Genomic DNA, 20,377 nt, shown 5'->3' on the forward strand with positions numbered 1-20,377 from the left:
TTTCTTGGTTTGCGCATTAGTGAATATTTATTTAACCATTCTGGTCAGGGCTCATTTCGTGAATGCCCTGCTTAACTTAAGAATATATTGGCTTGGCTTCCAATTGACAAAGCTGGACGAGCAGTGCTGCGGCCAACGCTTATGTATCTAAATATGTATATTATATATATATACCACTGCAGAGCAGCGGTCAAAGCTTATGCATAGGTGTATATAGGCGGCGCAAGCAGCGGCCGCGCATGAAAGAGAGAGTTATATGCTCACATGATAATCGAATGATCGGCCGCGCATGCAGACATGGGAATATTTGGACATAAACAAATGCCACAATGTTGCAGTGATGTAAGTGGTACAGTGTGTACCCATTAAGTGAGCATACTACATCTCCCTCCTTTTGAAAAATAACGTAATCTATTTATTATCTATATTATTTTGAAAATTTTAAAACTAGTAGTTTGTTTTTTTTTTTTTTGGTTAATATAGTAAATATTAAAAAAATTTAGTAAAATCGAAACTTGAAAAATTTATGCGACTATTTCCTATTATATATATATTGTTCGTATTTGTATTTCTATATTCATTACAATAGTAAAGAAAAATTAATTTTTTTGAAAAATAAAAATTTGATGAAATTTTATTTTTTTCTTACAAATGGAGGATGACCATCCTACAAATCTATTCTATAAAAATTTTTAATCTATCTTATGAACTGTCTGAGTTTTGTTTTTTTGTATTTAAAATTGTTATATTATTATTAGGTTCTATCTTCTTTACCGTATAGGGTCCTGTATATTTAAAGTCTAGCTTATGATCTTTTTCATTATACCCTTGCAGGGTATTATAATTTCAGTCAGTCAACGCAGTGAAGGAGGCACCTCCGACCATATAAAGTATATATATTCTGTATCAGGATCAACAGCCGAATCGATCTAGCCATGTCCGTCTGTCCTTCTGTCCGTGTGTCCGTTTCTACGCAAACTAGTCTCTCAGCTTTGAAGCTATCTGAATGAAACTTTGTAGTTTTGTAAAAAAAATATTATAACATTTTCAGTTTTCAACAGAATTTGATTAAATTTGAGATATATCCATGTTATTATACTCTACAATTTTGTGTAAAATTTTATGAAAATCGGACCACTATATCATAAAGCTCCCATAGGAACGATCGAGAAATTAATACAATTAAATTTATAACTTTTTCAGTTTTCAGCTGATTTTCATCAAATTTGAGGTATAGCCATTTTATATTGGTCTTAAATTTTGTGTCAAATTTCATAAAAATCATATGGGTGCCATGCAAACGATCGTTTGATGTAGAGGAAAATGCAAATCTGTGAATGTAAAACTGCAAATATAATATGTATAGGTGAATGAAATGAAAGAAGGTATTACTTTATTGTTTTTTAACACAAATATATATAATTTATATTGTATTTATTCTTAGTCATAGAAGTTCTATCTGCAAGGGTATATAAACTTCGGCGTGCCGAAGTTAGCTTCCTTTCTTGTTTTTTAATAAAACCTGGTCCCCTTTTTTTAATTCAAAATCTAAGCTATTTTTGTCGTATCTATCTTTTTTTTTTTATTAGTTTCTAGCATTATTCTGGCTCTTTTATATGCCTGTTCTAATCTAAATTTAGATTCCTTAGCATAATCTTCTATATTATATAATGGTTCTATTCTATTTATGCTATTGAAATTGTTTGGTAAGTTTGGAGTTTTCCCAAATACCAATTCGAATGAACAAAAATCATGTGCCATAGAGGGGGTTGTGTTAATACAGTATACGAAGTATTGTAGCCATACATCCCAATCTGTTTTATCAACTGTGATATACATATGTGCGTATGAACTCGTTAAGTGTTTTATAACTTCGCTCCACTGTTTCGACAGTCTGGTGATAGTGTGCAGTAAATTTATGTTTTTGATATTCAAATTTTTACATAAATCTTCAATTATAGAATTTTTATATTCTTTTCCCATGTCCGTAATGAACGTCTTCATTGGACCGTACTTCAGAATAAAATCTTCAAATACAGCTTTGGCTATTGCTTTTGCAATTTTATTTGGAATTGGTATTGCTACAAGGTATTTTGTTAAATCGCAGATAAAGGTAACTGCGTATTCATTCTCTTGTTCAGACTTAGGTAGTGGACCAATCGTGTCTACGATTACCCTGTCGAAAGCTGATTGTGGCGTTTCAGTAATGGTTAATGGGGTCTTTGTATGAGTGGTTATTTTCGCTTTTTGGCATTTAAGACATTTTCGTATGTACTCTGTAATATATCGAGTCATACCTTTTCAAAAGTAATGCCTTTTGACCTTGGTCAAGGTTTTGGTAATGCCTGTATGACCTCCTTGAATTGGTTCATCATGGTATGTCGACATAATAGCTTCTTTTTCTTTTTCAGAATTTATTAGGGTCACCGGGTTGAGTAGCGCTACGCTCAATGATTTTAATATTTTATTGCCCATTTTCTTGAAATTATCTATTGAAACGTGTTGATTTTATGTATACCGGCTTGCGGAAAACTGACCTAAGTCAAGGACTCCATTGGTATATAAATCGCTAACATCATATCTTGCAGTAATTTTTTTTCCATGTTTAAATAGACAGCATATTTTTTCGTGCAAGGTCACTACTTTACATACTTCGCCATTGTGTATGACTCCGCTCCGCTGACTTTGAAGCTCTTTCTATAGATTGCCTAGGCAAGTCTATTTCTTTTTCTCCTGCGCAGGATTTCTGTCTACTTCGGTATCTTGTAGTAACTTTATTTATATTTCCGGTTATATTTTGTAAATCTTTGATAGTTATTCTTGATAACGCATAGGCTACCTGATTGTCTTTCCCCTTTAAATATTCAACTGTGAGGTTGTATTCTTCTAATTCTAGCCTCATACGTGTCAGTTTGGAACTTGGGTTTGTCATTGAGAACAAGTATGTTAAAGGTCTATGATCTGTTTTGATAGTGAAATGTTTGCCATAAATGTATGGTTTTAACCCTGTTTAGCTGTCCACTTAAAAGGTCATTCTTTTTACATAATCGTGTTATGTGCCGTGAATAGTCGGCGAAATTTGTTATGAATCGTCTGTAGTAATTGCAGAATGCTACAAAACGTCTTTCGCTGTCTGCATCGTGTAGAACTGGATAATTCAGTATGACGTCGTATTTCTTGCCGTCTGGAAGTATTCCTTTATCTGTGCACTTATGACCTAGAAAAGTCACCTCATGCATAAAGAATGGACATTATTGTGGATGTAACTTTAGGTTATATTTCCTACATTTCTTAAAAACTTCCGTTAAGTTTTAAGCATATGTTTTTCGGAGCAACCTATAACTATTAAGTCATCCATATAAAGGAATGCTTGTGAAGGTTCAAGTCCAGAGAATGCAATAGTCATCATTCTCTGAAATTAATTTGGAGCTATTTTTAAACCAAAAGGTAATCGCGTGAAGCGATACGAGCCATTGCTCGTTGAAAAGGAAGTTATATCTCTTGAGCTTTTTTTCAAGTTCTATTTGGTGAAATCTTGACAATAAATCAAGATATGAAAAGTATTTTGGTCGACCTAGTTGATCTAAAATATCATCAATTCTAGGAGTGGAAATTTATCGGACAGTAATTTTTTATTAATCTGACGATAGCCAATCACTAATCGCCACTTCTTTTCTTCGGAACATAGAGCTGGGACAATTAATAATGGGCTATTGTATTTAGATACAGAGTGTTCGACAATCCCGTCGGTGATTAATTTTCCGACTTGCTTTTGAATTTCATTCACCTGACTATGTGGGCTTCTATAGTTTTTTATGTATACGGGTTCATCATCTTTTAATCTCAGTTTTTGTTTGCTCTGGTACTTGCTATATAAATTCCATGCTCAATTTCTTGAGTTGGAATTAATACACTGTCCTCTTTTGAATTTAATTTTGGCAAAAGAATTGAGTTATTGCCAGAACTGTATGTTATTGGAACATTGGAAATTTTAAATTGTTTGGTCTTATTCTTATCTTATATCTTCAGATGGCTGAAAGTCTAGTTGACAGTTGAAGTTTTTAATGAAATCAATTCCTAATATGTCATCACAAGGGACAGCTAAGTTTAAGTCTACGATATGAAAATCGTGTGGAATTATGTACTTTGTAGTCTGTATTTCAATTGATGTTTGTAATTTCTTGGCTTATTCCCGGTATATCTATTATGTTATTTTTTTGTGTTTTGAAATATATCGGAATTTTCTTTTACTATGGAGATTTCGGCACCTTTGTCTACCAAAAATACAAGTTCTTTTCCGGTAGCCACATGGGTGAATGAGACGAATATATTCAGGCTGAGATTAATAGTATGAACTGTTACGTTCTCTACTGTTGAGTATTTAAAGGGTTTTGGGAGTTTTCCGAAGAGTCATTGGCTACTCTTACATTATTTTTATTGTTGTTATTGTAGCCTCTGTTGGAGTTGCCACGGCCCCTTGAGTTTCCTCTGTAGTTGCCGCGACCATTGTTATGGTTAGTATTATTGTAATAACTATAATTGTTACTACGACCACGAAAATTACCTCTATAACTTCCGCGTCTGTGGTTTCCGCCGCGCTGTGTAAAGTTATTGTAATAAAGAACCGAGTTTGGTTGTCCAGTTGCTTCTGTGCAACTGTTTAAAAATTTTAAAACGGCGTCATTCATTGTGTTGAAATTGCCGGCTTGCATGATAAGTTTTACCTTATCAATCGTGCAGTTTTTATTCATTGCTTTCACTGCGTGCTGTGTGGAATAACTTCTTGCTAATTCTAGTGTTAAGCCGTCTGTTATGTACGCACTTTCTAAAGCCTTCGTCATCTGCTCAATCTCTGATGTGTATGATTCGCAGTTTTATTGCGTTGCTGTAGATTCATCAGCTTTTTTGACAATACTTCTAAAGTCTCGACTTTGACGTTACTTTTTAATTTGGCAATTACTTCACCTACCGTTGTTTCGTTTTCTATCAGATTTCTGACTACACCCTTTAGCTTTGCCTTTATTATAGAGCCAGCTAGGTTTTCGTGTTCGCCTTTTATTGACTCTATTATATGTAATGCATCAATGAAACTGGTTAAATTTTCTGCTTTACCATCGAAAACTGCTTTGATGCAGTGTTAATGAAGTCAATATTTGTTTGTGCCATTTTGAAGTTATTGTTGTCAGTTATGCTTGCGCTTGAGTCTGAGTCTGAGTCTGAGTCTGAGTCTGTGGTATTATCTACGTTTGATAATAAAACGGCTGGGATAGTAAGGTATTTAAATCTTCTTCCCTTATTTCCACGTTGAACTCTTCTGACTTTGTCTGATCGACGCCAGTTGGCTCTTCTAATGTTAATTGTTCATCGGTTTCAACTGTTATTGCGGTATTAAGAATGGTCGATACAGAGATATCTAAATTGAATCTTTCTTTTATCGATATTAGATTTTCACAGAGCCTTAGCAAAAATTTGTATACTTTTGACCAATTATCATCATTTAATTTTTCTCGTAGCCCATGTATTAATGTACGCGCCTCGTTAAAGCCGTTTAATATTATTTCTGCATGTTTCTTTATTGTGCTCCCTTGAATTGGTCTATTTTAATTAAGGGATTTGTATGATTTATCGAATTCTGTTTTTATTTTATTCAGTTTCGCATACAAATTGTTCCATTCCATAGTAATCTTATCTTTGGACGTTGATGCACTAAGGTCAGTACATACAAGTGGCCCGTATGACACCAGGCACGTGCCTGTTTGGGTTAGGTGTTAGTAGGCGCGATGGAAAATATAGGACAGAATACGAGGAAAATTGACTACCGGCGTGCTGCCAGATTGTTAGCTTGCATGCTTACTAAGTGTGTTAGTATTAAAGATTTTAATTTGGGAAGGGAATCTACGTTAGAGATTAGTGTGTACAAATTATTATAATTTGCACATAACACTCTAAAAGGTTCATGCAGTTCAAAGGAGGTCCTACAGTGGCGCAACACTAATGTGATATAGGATCTAGTGGTTCTACATGGTACATGGAAATTAAGCTGACTCAACAAGTCAGCACTTTCCACATCACCATGGATAAGGTTAAAAATAAAGGTTATCCCTAGCATCGTTCTACGATTGGCTAAGGACGGCAAGTTTATTAATAGGAGTCTTCTAGAGTAGGAAGGTAATCTTTGGTGTGCATCCCAATTTAAGCCGCGTAGAGCGAAAAGTAAAAAGTTCTTTTGAAACGACTCAATGCGTTTACTATGGACGCCGTACTGAGGGCTCCAAACGCAGCATCCATATTCTAGGATAGCACGAACTAAGGAAGTATATAAGGATTTAGTAACATAGGGGTCATTGAATTCCTTCGACCACCGTTTAATAAATCCAAGCACACCCCTGGCTCTATTCACCATAGACGAAATACGATCAATAAAGTCAAGTTTTGGGTCCAAGCGGACGCCCAAATCGTCAACTGTATTAATTCTTTCCAAAGAGCAGCAGTTCAGCATGTAAGTAGCAAGCTTAGGAGCGACACGACAGAATGTCATTAGCTTTCATTTCGAGCCATTTAAGTATAATAAGTTTACACGGCACCAAGTTTGAAAATTATTAAGATCTGTTTGTAAATCCGACTGGCAGGCAACGTCATTGTATTGCACGCAAAGCTTGACGTCATCCGCGTACATAAGTACTCTGGAGTTAGTCAAGAGTTTGGGCAGGTCATTTATGAACAATGTAAACAATAAGGGTCCCAAATGGCTTCCTTGCGGGACACCAGATGTAACGCTTAGAACATTGGATAAATTATTCTTAAAGAGGACCTTCTGCGCCCTGCCATTCAAATAACTAGAGATCCAATTAAGAAGATCACTTGGAAAACCCATTGAATCGAGTTTTCTAACGAGGAGAGAATGGTTAACAGAGTCAAATGCTTTACTGAAATCAGTATAGATTACATCTGTCTGACAATTATTATGGAAGCCCTTTATAATATAGGAAGAGAGCTCCAAAAGATTTGTTGTTGTTGATCTTCGCTTAATAAAACCATGTTGACATGGAGAAATAACCGATCTACAAAGGTGCTGTAAGTGAGGGGTGATAATGTTTTCAAATAATTTAGGGATGGCCGACAACTTAGAGATTCCTCTATAATTGCTGGCATCCAATTTGCTACCTTTTTTGTGGAGAGAAACAAAAAACGATTCCTTCCAAATAATGGGAAAGTGGGAGGTTTCTAAGGACAAGGTAAACAATTTCAGAAGGGGATAGCACAGGGCGTCGGCACAATACCTGAGCGCACAGCCAGGAATTCCGTCGGGACCTGGCGAATAAACTGGCTTGACACGATGAAGATCTAAAAGGAGAGAGCTTTCGTTTAGGCTAGGACAGAAAATTAAGTTCGATTTGGGTATGTCGTAGGAATAAGTCTGGTATATATACGAAGAGCTAGAATAGGTTGTTTGAAAAAACTGCGAAAATAGATCGGCTATTGCCTGATCATTATTTGCGGTAGTATTTTCAAATGAAAGCGAGGAAGGATTTGTTTTAGGTTTACGTTTCATGTTAACGAAATTATAAAACTGTTTTGGGCCCTACAACGAGTTAAATAGTGTTATAACACTGCGCGTTCAGCACGGTAAAGTGTGACCGAGCTGATAAATAAAATGAAAGGGCAGATTGAGAACCGGTGATTTTAAATTTAGCATACAGTCTAGATTTTTTATTTTTAAGTCGGCTCAACTCTTTAGTAAACCACGGCGGTTTATTCGAGCTTGGCGGATAATATAACGGAACACATTCAGTAAAAAATGAATTCATGGCACTGTAAAAAATATCCACGGCAACTGCCATGTCAGTGCACATGTATAGATCGGACCAATTGAACTCGTTTATAAAATTATTTAGCCGTTCAAAGTCCGTCTTGCGAAAACATAGGACTTCATTGGCTAGACGGTCAGAAATATTCTGTACGTCACACCCGATATCAAGAGTCACATCGAAAGTTGGATGATAAGGATCCCCGGGCTGCGTCAGAGGCGCCACCCTTGCTAAACTGACTCTCGCAGGATCAGAGACGAAGCAAAGATCTAGCAAGCGCTGTATGGAATTTCGCACATGGTTGACTTGAGACAGCGAAATGTCAAACACGCCAGCGATATAGTCATGTTGTGTAGGTGTATTGAGAGTATTGGTGGAATTATTCGAGCACCAAATAGCACCAGGGATATTAAAATCTCCAAGAACTACCAACTGGTCTCTATCCAAAAGTCTACTGGAAACCATCTGAATAGCGGAAAGGTGATTCCAATAAATAGGAAGTTCCGACAGTGGAGGTATGTAGGAACAGGTAATAAAAATGGAGCTACCTTTGATAGATAGGTTAACACAGAGGAATTCAACATCGTTGCATTCCTCGAAGGTTAATAATTCTGACGTGAGTGAGGAGTCCACCGCTATAAGAACTCCACCCCCGCGTCTGATAGGGCGATCTAGCCGATATACTGTGAACACAGCTGGAAAAACTTCGGAGCTCAGAATCTCCGGCTTTAACCAGGTTTCTGTGAGCACAATAACCTGAGATGCAAACGAAAGGCTATCAGAATACAAGTTAGGAAGCTTACTACGTAAGCCTCTTGCATTCTGATAGGAAATACCTAAGGAGTAGGTTAGTTTTTTGGGTCGGGATTGGAAGACGTAGAAGGTGCAGTGGTAATTTCAGGCCTGGGAAGAGTTATGTATGTATGTATTCTGGCCAGAAGTTGGGAGAGCAAATAGTGTTAAAGAGCTCGTTAGGGACATTTATTTTGAAAGATGAAATGACCCTTGCGTAAGAAAATTTGAACTTTTCCACCTTTATTTTAATTTTTTCGGCTCTGGTCTCGTTGGTGGAACAGCTATAAGGGCTTTTGGCAAGGCAGATTGGTTATCTGCCGTGCCATTGTCGGCCGGTATTCCGGGCCTAACACCCTGGGCAGATATATTTGTGTGCACGGGACTTTGAGGGGTCAATATTTGCGACCCCCCAGGGGATAAAACAGAAATCACCGGCGGTACGGGCACTCCCGCTGCATATTCGGGTACCGAATCTTTCCTAGCGCTCGATCTCAGCACTCTTGGAATTAATGCTGAGGTCGAGGGCTGTGCCGAGGGAGGCTGCTGCTGAGAGCCCGTTGCAGGTAGTTGGGGTCCGTCTACATGCTGCCCACCAGTAGCAGTGTTTTTGCGCCTAGGGGACTCATTTAATAGCGTAAGGCTATTAAATTGGGTGTCCAGCGCCAAGAACATATCAAGAGTTTTACGAAAACTCGTTAAAATGCCCTTAAAACCGCTTTTGGTTTGCCGCATGAAAGACGTCATTTCCCTTTCTACATCGCGACAGGCCTCACAACAGTAACGCAGGCCGATGTTTTTCCTTACATCGTCCACCGTCCGAGCTGCAACCCCAATACACTTGGCGTGCATGACGTTTTCGCACAGCCAGCAGCCGATTGTAAGGTAGCCTGCAGCAATTGCCTTTTTGCAGGGTTTTAACGGAACAGACAATATTTGAGGACATTATAAAGACTTACCACTGTACTTTCAATTGAAAAAAATGAAGAAAGAAGCGAGAGCGAGAGCGAGAGAGCGGGAGAGCGTAATAGATTAGATAAGATAAGAAGTGCAGGGGCACAACTAAAGCGAGAGAGTTGGAGAGCGTGGGAGATAAATAGATGAAACTTTTAGCTGTCGCGACGGCGCAAACAAAAGCTAGACGAAGAAGGCACAAAAAGGAATTCAAAATATGCAAAAGCTAGCACTAGCAGCACAACTTAATTGGAGAATAAAACCAATTATAGACACAAAATTAGGATAGCTGCATGCACACGCGAAGTGAACGGGAAGTTATAAACACAAATTAGAAAATTTAAGTTAACCCCGGTGGTTAGATTGAAACTTTAACACAAAACGAGAGCGCAAGAAAAAAACACGTCCGTTCACTTGGAAAGATGATGGATGTGATGGATATTATCTATTTAGTTTTACCATAAGGATCGTGGTTTTACCGAATATAGGATGGTAATTCACGAACACGACCATCGACGTCCGAAAAGTACAATTTTTTCAATAATTTCTTGGATATTCATATTATTATTATTATTATTATTAAGAGTATATGCACCCAATATAGGTCTTTATTGTTTGGTTCTACTTTGTTAATAACATTAGCAGTGGAGTCCACTGACTTAACGTCTACAATTACCATTTTGGGTAGATATACTCCTAATATATAGGAATTATTATAATTACTATGATATTCTGTAGAGAATTTAATTATTTTATTATTTTTTATTCAGTTCAAGAAATTTTAAATAGATATATGTAAATATTCCTATTTTTGCATATTTCCCATTCTTTTTATCCAGGGGCCACTGAGAAATCTCATCGGAATAAAGACAAAAAAAAAAAAATTTGCATTGTCTGCCAGTCGGATTTACAAACAGATCTTAATAATATTCAAACATGGTGCCGTGTAAACTTATTAAACTTAAACGGCTCGAAATGCAAGTTAATGACATTCTCTCGTGTCGTTACTAAGCTTGCTACTTACACGCTGAACTGCTGCTCTTTGGAAAGAATTAATTCTGTTGATGATTTGGGCGTCCGCTTGGACCCAAAACTTGACTCGTCTATGGTGAATAGAGCCAGGGGTGTGCTTGGATTTATTAAACGGTGGTTCAAGGAATTCAATGACCCGTATGTTACTAAATCCTTATATACTTTTTTATTTAGTCCTATCTTAGAATATGGATGCTGCGTTTATACCCCTAGTACGGCGTCCATAGCAACCGCATCAAGTCGTTTCAAAAGAACATTTTACTTTTCGCTCTACGCGGTTTAAATTGGGATGCAAACCAAAGATTACCTTCCTACTATTAATAAATTTACCTTCCTTAGCCAATCTTAGAACGATGCTAGGAATAACCTTATCCATGGTGATGAGGAAAGTGCTGACTTGGTTAGTCAGCTCAATTTCCACGAACCATTTAGAACTACTAGATCCTATATCTCATTAGTGTTGCGCCACTGTAGAACCTCCTTTGAACTGCATGAACCTTTTAGAGAGTTATGTGAAAATTATAATATTTAAATTGGGATGCAAACCAAAGATTACCTTTCAACTCTAGTAGATTCCTATTAATAAACTTGCCGTCCTTAGCCAATCGTAGAACGATGCTAGGGATAACCTTTATTTTTAACCTTATACATGGTGATGTGGAAAGTGCTGACTTGTTGAGTCAGCTTAATTTCCATGTACCATGTAGAACTACTAGATCCTATATCCCATTAGTGTTGCGCCACTTTGGAACCTCGTTCGAGCTGCATGAACCTTTTAGAGTCTTATGTGCAAATTATAATGATTTGTACACACTAATCGCCAATGTAAATACCCTTCCCAAATTAAAATTTTAAATACTATCACATTTAGTAAACATGCAAGCAAACAACCTGGCAGCACGCTGATAGTCAATTTCCTCGTATTCTGTCCTATAATTGCAATCGGGTCTACTAACACCTAACCCAAACAGGCACGTGCCTGGTGTCATACGGGCCACTTGAATGTACTGACCGTAGTGCATCAACGTCCATATCTCTCTCAAGTTCAAGTCAGATATATTCTTTTCTACGCCCAGTCCGAACTTATTCTTCAGTCCCATCTTGTACGGAAGCCCATATATTTTAGATCTTAAACATGTTAAGCCAATTTATTCACCAGGTCCCAATGGAATACCAGGCTGCGTGCTAAGATATGTGCCGAGGCTCTGTGTCTCCCCCCTCTTACGTTGTTTACCTCATCTTTAGAATCCACAGAATTTCCCCTTATTTGATAGGAATCTTTTGTTATTCCTCTCCACAAAAAAGGTAGCAAATCGGATGGCAGTAACTATAGGGGTATCTGTAAGTTATCGACAATCCCTAAAGTCTTCGAGAATGTAATCACTCCTCACTTGCAAAACTTATGCAGTTCCATAATTTTTCCATGCTAGCGTGGTTTTATGAGGCGAAGATCAACCACAACTGATCCTTTGCAACTTATCTCATTTGTTAATGGAGGCTTTCAATGTAACCTTTAAACCGATGTGATCTACTTGGCATTTAGTAAAGCTTTCGAAACGGTTAATCACTCCCTTCTTGTAAGGAAACTCGATTCTATAGGATTTCCTGGTGATCTTCTTATGTGGATTTTAAGTTATCTTAGTGACAGGACTCAAAAGGTTATGTTCAAAAATGCTCTATCCGTTAGCCATTGTTATTCACACTGTTTATCAATGACCTGCCGCAGGTTCTAACAAAATCTTGAGTACTTATGTATGCTGATGGCGTTGTATAGGGATAGTTCAAGCCAGTCAGAGTTACAATTGGATCTTAACAACTTTCACGCGTGTTGTCACGCTAACTCTTTACATCTCAACAGCTCTAAATGCAAACTGATGACATCCCTGTTTTCCACATATATGCTTAACGACTGCGCTTTGGAAAGAATCTCTCTTGATGACGATATAGATGTCCGACTCGATCCTAAACTTTCGTTCTCCGAACCTATTTCTCGCATGGTTAACAAAGCCATAAACTTGCTGGGATTCATTAATTTGTGATCGAAGGTAGTCTCCTTATGTAACAAAGACGCTCTTTACGTCATTATTGACTCTTTTATTGGAGTATGGTTCATGCCTTTGGAGTCCTCAATTTTGAGTCTATAGTAAGCGCATTGAATCTGATTGCCCTCCGTGGCTTAACCTGGGATGCTGATTTAAGATTGCCGTCTTACTCAAGTAGACTTCTCTTAGTTAATTTTCCCTCCCTAGCTGACCGTGGAACGATTCACGGGGACGTGGAAAGCCCCTGTCTGCTTGGTCAGCTCAATTTCCATGTTCCCCGACTAACATCTAGAACTTATTTTCCTTTTGTAGTACATCAGTGTAGGAGAGAGTTTGAGGTACATGAACCATTCAGGGTTTTATGTACCGATTACAATCGCCTCTTTAAATATGTTGATGGCATTGAAAGCCTCTCGAAATTAAAAACCTTATAACTTGTAGAATTAGCTTGTAATGTATCCAAATTTTTCTCGTTATATCAATTATTTCCCTTCTCTCGCGTCTATCTATTTCGTAAACGTACCGTACGTCACACGGTTGGGCGGAAGGTGGACTTGGAATTCGCGACCGAAAAAACGAAATGAAATAAAATGTTTCGTTTTCAAACATAAAACTAAAAACAATACTTTTCCTCTTTTAATCACCAAACGAAATGTTACATTAAAGGAAACCATCTGGTGGCGAAACGAAGTTCGCCGGGCTTGATAGTATATGAATGAAATGAAAGAAGGAATTACTTACATATTTTTGAACATAAATAAGTAAAATTTTTATTGTATTAATTCCTAGTGATCGAAGTTGTATCTGAAAAGGTATATAAACGTGTCGATTGGCGCTTATACACTATAGAGGCAAGTCTAGCTCAGGCGACGGGTATACTATACCGCGCCAAGCTCTATATAAAGCGGACCACAGACGTATTTCGGCATTCAGGCGGGCGGAAATTGGATAAAATAGGCTTACAACATCCAGTAGTCAGGAGCAAAGTTACTATTGGCTTCATTGTAGTTAGTTCCCTAGGTGATTTTCTTTCGTGGGTGATTTTTGAGTCCATTAATAAAATCTCTGTGGGACGACTTTTGATTCCAACAACAACTTCTTTCGTGGATGCCTTTTCGAGTCCAACAATTGCTTCTTCCACTTTGCTCGCGGATGACTTCCGGGTCTGACAACCGCAAACCATCGGGTTCCTAGCCGACACTAGGGACGGGATCGCACCGGTGTTATTCTTCTCTCTCTTCCACAGGTGCGTCACGACAACCAGAGCCAACCAAGACGAGCGAAGTCGAACGACGACCAACAAACCCAACTGCTGTAGCCGAAGCACTCCGTTAGATTTACTCCTTGTAACCACCTACAAGTAATAAACTAATTAAGATACTACTTACGGCATAAATCCGCGGTCTTTGGCTTGGAAAATCGGGTCGGAATCTCTTTCAGAAACTATGCCTGAAGCAAATATTTTCCTAAAAGGTATCTTGTTCGTCCCTCTGCTACCCAAACAACGACAGATCGTTACAACTAATTGACTTTGGAGAAGCCGTCACCGAAACTACAGGTTGGCTTATATACATTGTTTATTTTGAAAATAAAAGAATACATATTGAATTAAATAATTAAGTTCTTAATTCCTTAGGCAAATGCGCACAAAATTGTTAAAATAAGTACATAAAATGCATCCGCCAATGATAGATTGCCCCTTTGAACAGCTGCTGGATGGTCTCCTAGATAATACGAAAAATTATTATTTATATACATATCTAAAAGATTTTCCTTGACTGACCTTTTAAAATGTGGACATTTACCGACTTTGGATTTGCGTTTGATGGTAAGCAGGAATATTTCCCTGAATCAGAAATTCGAGCACGTTGAATTAAAAGGTAAGATGTTGCTATGTCTCCCTTTTCTGTGATAACGGAAACTCCTCCCCGAGGGGAGTCATAGTTTATCTCCTGGAAATATAGCATTAAGGTTAGATAATATGTGAAATTGTTTGCATTTTACAAATTCAAAATCAAAGGTTTTTTAGGTTTTGTTTTTTTTAACTGCCTAAGTGAATACATTAATTTTAATTATATGAAAAACACATACTTTATAGAAGCTGGTTAAAAGTTTAGAGCTACTACTCCTACTACTACTATAAAATATTGGAAGCCATGCAACCGGGACAGGTTAGATCTTTTTCACTAATTAGGGCCTTAATTGGATATTAGAAATTAGTGTTATCTTTAACCTGCCATTCTCTTAAAAGGGTTGGGTAATAAAAATTAATAATAGGGGTCGCTGATTGAATGGTGTGAGGTCACGTGAGAAACGTGTGTGAAAATGGTATCGGCTCACTCGATACGGATAAGAGTGCGACGGAGCAATATCGCAACGTGCTTAATCATTTTCTCGTGATCGAATACCACACAAACAAGTGATGAAGGATGATTTACGCTTCTGTCTGTTAAGGAAACAAAAAGGAAAACCCGTGCGATCTTTACCAAAATAGGATCATTTCTGTGTTATCACCTTCCACTAAAGGACACTCACCGGAGATCAAAAGCTAAAAAGGGATGGATGGTAAAAGGGTGCATTTATTTCATATATTAGGCCTTTCACATATACCATTTACATTCTTCTTCAGCGTTCGCAAACAGTAACGACATGATTGAGAATTCAGGGGTTCAACGTAGAAGAGCCTATACAATGCACCCATTAATTAAGATTTCTGACTCCTGAAGAATGAAAGTAGCTCGCCCAACCTTTCATACCTCCACAATGGTATGTGTCCGCACTCAAGAATAAAACGCTTTACACAAAATTGTCCCTTCTTCTTTATCGTAAGAACAAATATTGTAAAATCATGCATTCTACCGCCACCATGCTTGACTGTAGGTTTTCGATTTTTATCGTGCAGCTCTGTATTTAGTTGACGCCAAGAATGCTGCATTCCATCCGGCCCAATGTTAACCGAAAATGTTGATCTTGAACTCGTCTATTAAAATAAGATCATTCCAGAACGATAACGGTTGAGTTAAATTGCCATTGACAAATTTAAGCCTGCGCTTCTGATTATTCTGAGTAATAAAATGCTTTGTAAAAAGTTGTCTTTCCGCAATACGCGGCGGACGTTTTCCACTGGACTCCTTTTTCCATTTCATGCTCAAATCTAAAGAACGTTCTGGTGCCCAATTTTTGCAATTAATTAATTAATTTTTGCGTATAATTCGCCTCTTCCCCATCTATGTAAAAGTTTTTTTCTGAGCATTGGATGATATATTGGACAGTACTAGTGCTCAGATTGACCATTTCAACAATACTTAGATTAGTTTTTTCATTTTTTACATATATTGACGTTGGTGCACTACGGTCAGTACACTCAAGTGGCCGTCTGACACCTGTTTGGGTTAGGTGTTAGTAGGCGCGATGGAAAACACAGGACAAAATACGAGGAAATTGACTACCAGCGTGCTGCCCCAGGTTGTTAGCTTGCATGTTTACTAAGTTTGATAGTATTAAAAATTTTAATTTGGGAAGGGTATCTACGTTAGAGATAAGTGTGTACAAATCATTATAGGAGGTTCTACAGTTGCGCAATACAAGTGGTATATAAGATCTAGTACTTCTAGATGGTACGTGGAAATTGAGCTGATTCAACAAGTCCGCACTTTCAACATCACCATGGATAAGATTATAAATATACGGTAAGTTTATTAAGAGGAGTCTATTTGAATAGGAAGATAATCTTTGGTTTGCATCGTGGAAATTGAGCTGATTCAACAAGTCCGCACTTTCAACATCACCATGGATAAGATTATAAATATACGGTAAGTTTATTAAGAGGAGTCTATTTGAATAGGAAGATAATCTTTGGTTTGCATCGGGGAAATTGAGCTGATTCAACAAGATCGCACTTTCAACATCACCATGGATATGATTATAAATATACGGTAAGTTTATTAAGAGGAGTCTATTTGAATAGGAAGATAATCTTTGGTTTCCATCCCAATTTAAACCGCGTAGAGCGAAACGTAAGAAGTTCTTTTGAGCCGACTCGATGCGTTTACTATGGACGTCGTACTGAGGGCTCCAAACGCATCATCCATATTATAAGGACAAACTAAAGAGATTGTAATAAAGTTTAATAATTAGTTCACAGCCCTGCTTAACTTAAGAATATATTGGCTTGGCTTCCAATTGACAAAGCTGGACGAGCAGCGCTGCGGCCAACGCTTATGTATCTAAATATGTATATTATATATATTATATACTGCTGCAGAGCAGCGGTCAAAGCTTATGCATAGGTGTATATAGGCGGCGCAAGCAGCGGCCGCGCATGAAAGAGAGAGTTATATGCTCACATGATAATCGAATGATCGGCCGCGCATGCAGACATGGGAATATTTGGACATAAACAAATGCCACAATGTTGCAGTGATGTAAGTGGTACAGTGTGTACCCATTAAGTGAGCATACTACATCTCCCTCCATTTGAAAAATAACGTAATCTATTTATTATCTATATTATTTTGAAAATTTTAAAACTAGTAGTTTGTTTTTTTTTTTGGTTAATATAGTAAGTATTAAAAAAATTTAGTAAAATCGAAACTTGAAAAATTTATGCGACTATTTCCTATTATATATATATTGTTCGTATTTGTATTTCTATATTCATTATAATAGTAAAGAACATTTCTTTTTTTTGGAAAAGAAAAATTTGATGAAATTTTATTTTTTTCTTACGAATGGAGGATGGCCATCCTACAAAATCTATTCTATAGAAATTTTTCCTTATGAACTGTCTGAGTTTTGTTTTTTTGTATTTAAAATTGTTATATTATTATTAGGTTCTATCTTCTTTACCGTATAGGGTCCTGTATATTTAAAGTCTAGCTTATGATCTTTTTCATTATACCCTTGCAGGGTATTATAATTTCAGTCAAAAGTTAGCAACGCAGTGAAGGAGGCACCTCCGACCATATAAAGTATATATATTCTTTATCAGGATCAACAGCCGAGTCAATCTAGCCATGTCCGTCTGTCCTTCTGCCCGTGTGTCCGTGTGTCCGTTTCTACACAAACTAGTCTCGCAGCTTTGAAGCTATCGGAATGAAACTTTGTAGTTTTGTAAAAAAAATATTATAACATTTTCAGTTTTCAACAGATTTTAATTAAATTTGAGATATATCCATGTTATTATAATCTACAATTTTGTGTAAAATTTTATAAAAATCGGACCACTATATCATATAGCTCCCATAGGAACGATCGAGAAATTAATACAATCAAATTTATAACTTTTTTAGTTTTCAGCTGATTTTCATCAAATTTGAGGTATAGCCATTTTATATAAGTCTTAAATTTTGTGGCAAATTTTATACAAATCGGACGACTATATCATATAGGTGCCATACAAACGATCGTTTGATGTAGAGGAAAAATGCAAATCTGTGTATAATATGTATAGGTGAATGAAATGAAAGCAGGTATTACTTCATTGTTTTTTAACACAAATATATATAATTTATATTGTATGGATTCCTATTCATAGAAGTTCTATCTGCAAGGGTATATAAACTTCGGCGTGCCGAAGTTAGCTTCCTTTCTTGTTTTTTTATTAGTTTTTAGCATTATTTTGGCCCTTTTATATGCCTGTTCTAATCTAAATTTAGATTCCTTAGCATAATCTTCTATATTATATAATGGTTCTATTCTATTTATGCTATTGAGATTGTTTGGTAAGTTTGGAGTTTTCCCAAATACCAATTCGTATGGACAAAAATCATGGGCCATAGAAGAGGGGGTTGTGTTAATCTATATATATAAAAATGCTCTGTTCGTGTCTACATCCTTCATAGACTCGAAAAGTTCTAAACCGTTTAAGCCCAAATTTTTACACAACATGCGTTGAGGTTCCAGCTCGGTTATTGACTACTTTTGATGTTGATAGCTTATCTGCGGTTGCGAATATATCTATTTTTTTAGCGTTTCCAAGTGCCCCTACTGCTGCGCCATCTACAGGCAGCCAGCTGAATCAAAGCATTTCCTGTCAAACATTCAAAACATATTGAAAGAAGAAACTTGAAAAGTTCTGAACCGTTTAAGCCCAAATTTTTAGAGAACATGCGTTGAGGTTCCAGCTCGGTTATTGACTACTTTTGATGTTGATAGCTTATCTGCGGTTGCGAATATATCTATTTTTTTAGCGTTTCCAAGTGCCCCTACTGCTGCGCCATCTACAGGCAGCCAGCTGAATCAAAGCATTTCCTGTCAAACATTCAAAACATATTGAAAGAAGAAACTTGAAAAGTTCTGAACCGTTTAAGCCCAAATTTTTAGAGAACATGCGTTGAGGTTCCAGCTCGGTTATTGACTACTTTTGATGTTGATAGCTTATCTGCGGTTGCGAATATATCTATTTTTTTAGCGTTTCCCCGTGCCCCTACTACTGCGCCCTCTACAGGCAAGTCAAAGCATTTCCTGTCAAACATTAAAAACATATTGAAAGAAGAAATTGGAGATACAAATTTTATTTTTTGTTCAGGTTCAGTAAGAAACGAAGTCATGCCACCAAAAAAGTCGAGATTGGGTCGTTGTATTCGCAATACAGAAGCAAAAAGACGTAAGATTACGAATATGACTGACGAAGAACGGGCCTCCTTCCGAGAGACTGAGCGGCTGAGAGCAATGCATGGGAACGCGTTAATATTGCTCGCAGGGGATTTCAGACAAACGTTGCCTGTGATTTCCCGATCGACACCAGCTGACGAGATAAATGCTTGCCTGAAATATTCTATATTGTGGCAAAATGTACGTATATTACAGTTGAAGACAAATATGCGTGTCCAGTTACAGAACGATGACTCAGCCGACGTATTCTCACGACAGCTACTGGACATCGGGAACGGAAAGCTGCCAGTCAATGAGACGTCGAGAAAAATAGTATTGCTCGGGAATTTCTGTAATTTAGTTACATCGAAGGAAGAACTTATCCAAAAAGTGTTTCCCAATATCCGAATAAATTATAGGAATCACGATTGGCTCAGTGGACGAGCGATTCTCGCTGCCAAGAACAAAGATGCCTACCAGCTCAATCATGTAATCCAAAAAAGCATAGAAACTGACGAAATTACATATAAGTCGATAGATACCGTTGTGGAGGCAGATGAAGCAGTTAATTACCCTACCGAATTTCTAAACTCACTTGATCTGCCTGGAATGCCACCACACATATTGAAATTAAAAATAGGTGTGCCGATTATCATGCTCCGGAATATAAAACAGCCGAAACTCTGCAACGGTACGCGACTCGCAGTCAAGAAATTGATGAACAACATAGTAGAAGCAACGATCATAACTGGTCCTTTCAAAGGTGAAGATGTCCTCATTCCTAGGATTCCTATGATCCCGACAGATACACCGTTCCAGTTCAAGAGATTGCAGTTTCCCATTCGTTTGGCGTTTGCAATAACCATAAATAAAGCTCAAGGTCAATCTCTGGAGTTGTGTGGTCTGGATTTGGATGAAGATTGTTTTTCACACGGACAATTATATGTTGCGTGTTCACGAGTCGGAAAACCAAAAAGTCTTTATATTTACGCGGAGAATGGAGAAACAAAGAATATTGTATACCAACAAGTATTACAGAATTAAATTAATTTGAAAATGATTATTTTTTGTTTGACTTATTTCTTATGCGTTCAACCACAATATGCCACAGAGAAACGTGGCAGTCCATTTGGAGAATGGTCAACGTGTCTATTT

At 37.3% G+C, this 20,377-nt stretch overlaps 2 long non-coding RNA genes across 6 annotated transcripts; one reads left to right on the forward strand and one right to left on the reverse strand.

The window, feature by feature from the left end:
- The first annotated feature begins 14,142 nt into the window (after positions 1-14,142).
- LOC110187189 (uncharacterized) lies at positions 14,143-16,771 on the forward strand. 5 transcript variants are annotated; one of them, XR_015270887.1, is made up of 5 exons: positions 14,143-14,186; positions 14,265-14,508; positions 16,243-16,317; positions 16,385-16,440; positions 16,637-16,771. It is a non-coding gene; the product is annotated as an uncharacterized LOC110187189 (long non-coding RNA). The 5 variants fall into 5 exon arrangements; XR_015270889.1 differs by having other exon boundaries at positions 14,265-14,456; positions 16,234-16,317; XR_015270885.1 differs by having other exon boundaries at positions 16,243-16,440.
- Positions 14,188-14,718, reverse strand: LOC147644255 (uncharacterized). The gene is made up of 2 exons (XR_015270890.1): positions 14,412-14,718; positions 14,188-14,352 (listed from the first exon to the last, which is right to left on the reverse strand). It is a non-coding gene; the product is annotated as an uncharacterized LOC147644255 (long non-coding RNA).
- Positions 16,772-20,377: the final 3,606 nt, after the last annotated feature.

The sequence above is a fragment of the Drosophila serrata genome, unplaced genomic scaffold (genome assembly GCF_035046125.1).
Source record: "Drosophila serrata isolate PLE 108 unplaced genomic scaffold, ASM3504612v1 contig_208, whole genome shotgun sequence".
NCBI lineage: Eukaryota > Metazoa > Arthropoda > Insecta > Diptera > Drosophilidae > Drosophila > Drosophila serrata.